At 35.7% G+C, this 2,798-nt stretch overlaps 1 long non-coding RNA gene across 1 annotated transcript; it reads right to left on the bottom strand.

Moving 5' to 3' along the window:
• Positions 1-240: 240 nt before the first annotated feature.
• LOC141674644 (uncharacterized) lies at positions 241-2,210 on the bottom strand. The gene is made up of 3 exons (XR_012555846.1): positions 2,059-2,210; positions 1,156-1,225; positions 241-394 (listed from the first exon to the last, which is right to left on the bottom strand). It is a non-coding gene; the product is annotated as an uncharacterized LOC141674644 (long non-coding RNA).
• Positions 2,211-2,798: the final 588 nt, after the last annotated feature.

Genomic DNA, 2,798 nt, shown 5'->3' with positions numbered 1-2,798 from the left:
CTACCAAGAGAGATGATGGAGAGAGCAAAAAGAAATGAGTTTGTTCTAGTACACATCTAATCCTTGAGTTCAAGCATTCGTATGGATACCGATAGAGCATAGATGTGACGGCCTCAACCCCAGGGTCAGGAGTTGACGTCACTAAACACAATTACCAAAAATATAAACAACAGAATTATTATTAAAATATAATAACTTGACCCCAAACCAAGATCCGATCCAGGTTCAAGTATAATTCAGGTTCTCAATACTACAAACTCTTTATTCAACATCTAACACATTATAACTTTATTCAGCAATTCCTCAGACCTCATGGCCTGATACAAACTATCTTAGGGGAGCCGGGTCCAGTAGGGGCAAGAACATGGGTCGGTCTGACTGATCTTCTAGGCATCTGCGAAATATACATAACAGTTTGCAAGGGTGAGCATAATCGCTCAGCAGTACCAAGATATGAATAACAGAATAAAAACTGGAATGTAACAATAAAAGGAACAGTACTGTAACCATGATATCAACATTTCATAATGAAAATCAAAGGTAACTGGATATCACTATTTTGCATGCTTTGTTAAAACATCATAGCAGTGTGCTGTGTAATACCAGAGTCCAATTTTAGCATGCTAATCATTTTAATAAACCGCTGTATCAACCAATTATGCTCTTATATAATTCACAAATCCCAATCAGATATATAGCGGATATGTGAAGACAGCTGATCAGGCTATCAACACCAGACGGCTCTAACTACCATCCCACTTACCTGTTCGGGAACTCAGAGACTAGCTAGGTCTCTGACCTGCTGGACTAATCGGTTTTATAGTGCGCGCAACCGAATTAGCCTCTTACGCCACCTCAATAGGCTACTCTGGCCCCAATGTATCCCATATCTGACCGTTTTATCCAGTTTTCAAAACTCTTGTACCTATCTTCAAAATCATTTAGTTAACCAGCACACATATAAAATCCGTTTCACAAATCATTCCATTCGAGATAGGTATCTTTTGAAGTTACTTTTCCCCCAAAACAATTTGAAAACAGTGAATTATAACTACAGGGGATACGTAACTTAAAACGTTTCTGTTCCATTACGAGAATAAAACATTTAGCTATTCATATGCACTGAACCATAAAAGAATGGTCAGGGGTACTTGCCTTGCAACGCTTTACAAAATCCTAAGTAGCTTTCACACTGACTTCGATCCTGGGAAAACTCGACTGGTATCTACAAATACAGAGTACCCTAATTAGTTACACCGACATGCTTGATATCCTCAAATCCTAACAACTCAATCCGATAACCCGACTCGTATTATTATTATTATTCACATAAACTCGTTATCACATAGTCACATAGTCAGTATATTGATAGGGGTAACACGTATAATATAAATACGTACATTTTCGAATATATTTTTAGGAAATTTTGGCAGCATCTTATTTATTTATAAGACTACCCGTCGACTACAATCGACGTCATCAATCACATAATTCACAATATTACTTCATCCTTTTATACAACTTACATCCCAACACCAATCACAATTAATTATTTAAGTCCGAAAATATTTTACGTAATCCTTTTTATTTATTTATAAAATTTAGGACTCAGAACATCGTCATCACCGTCCACCGTCCGCTCGTAAAAGTCATCGCGGACGGCGGTAAAATTTCACGGGTACCCGATAATTTTCGGGTTTCCAACGCAAAATTTCACCGATTATTCCTTAAAATAATTCCGCCCGAATAATTAATATCATAAATATTAATCAAAATCCTACAGAAAATTATTAGAATTATTATAATAGTCCAATTTACAATCTGTAAAAAAAACAGAACAAGAACCCATCATTCAACACGCGCAAACGCGCCACAGAAACGGACAGGGTAGCAACACAGGCGGCGGTGCCGCCTTCCACCACCACTCACACAACCACGCTTAAACACACACACACACCTAAACATACACACATCATACACACAGATATATACATGAGTATATATAACAAGCCAAACAGGGAACAAAGAAATCGCCGGAAATTCGGCCGGAGAACTCACCGGAATAAACCGAGAGCAAAACGGCTGGAAACAACGGGAAAAAGGGAGAAAAGAAGGAAACGGAGAAGAAAATAGAAGATGACAGAATAAAGAAGGGGAGAGAGAGAGGAGACTGCAGAGAGAGATCGAGATAGAGAGAGAAGGAGCAAGAGATTGATGCTGCGATCGGAAAGAAAAAGAAGGGAATGAAAAATAAAAACAAAAAAATATACAATTCTGCCACGTATTAACTGATGACCATGAAGTGCAACACGTAGCACTAGTTTTACTAAATGCTGACACGTAGAGTTTGGGATAAATATGAAGGTTTGATAATATGTTTTGCCCCGAAACTCAAAATTTACGGAATGAGGTGCGAATAAAACAACCTCCGAAAATTAGGAAAACAGCGTTAAAATATTATAAATATCCCGAAGTAAATAAAAACGTAAATTTTGAAATTTTTAAATAATTTTTAAGGTACGCTTTATACCCGTTTTTTAACGAATAACGAAACAACGCGCGGGTAAAACCATTTCCAAAAATTTCCAAAATAATTTTAAAATTCTCAGAATAATACGAATTTAATAAAATATAAGTTTCATAATTTTTAAAGATTCCCATAATTAAATATGGATTTTAGCATTTAACACACTCAGAAAATCATTTAAAAATGAATAATTAACGAAATATTGATTTCTCAATTTTATAAAGTCCTAAAAATAATTATTGAAATTATTAAATTAGAAAACCAATTTTAA

The sequence above is a fragment of the Apium graveolens genome, chromosome 7 (genome assembly GCF_009905375.1).
Source record: "Apium graveolens cultivar Ventura chromosome 7, ASM990537v1, whole genome shotgun sequence".
Lineage (NCBI taxonomy): Eukaryota > Viridiplantae > Streptophyta > Magnoliopsida > Apiales > Apiaceae > Apium > Apium graveolens.
This window is presented reverse-complemented; position numbering and strand designations above follow the sequence as displayed.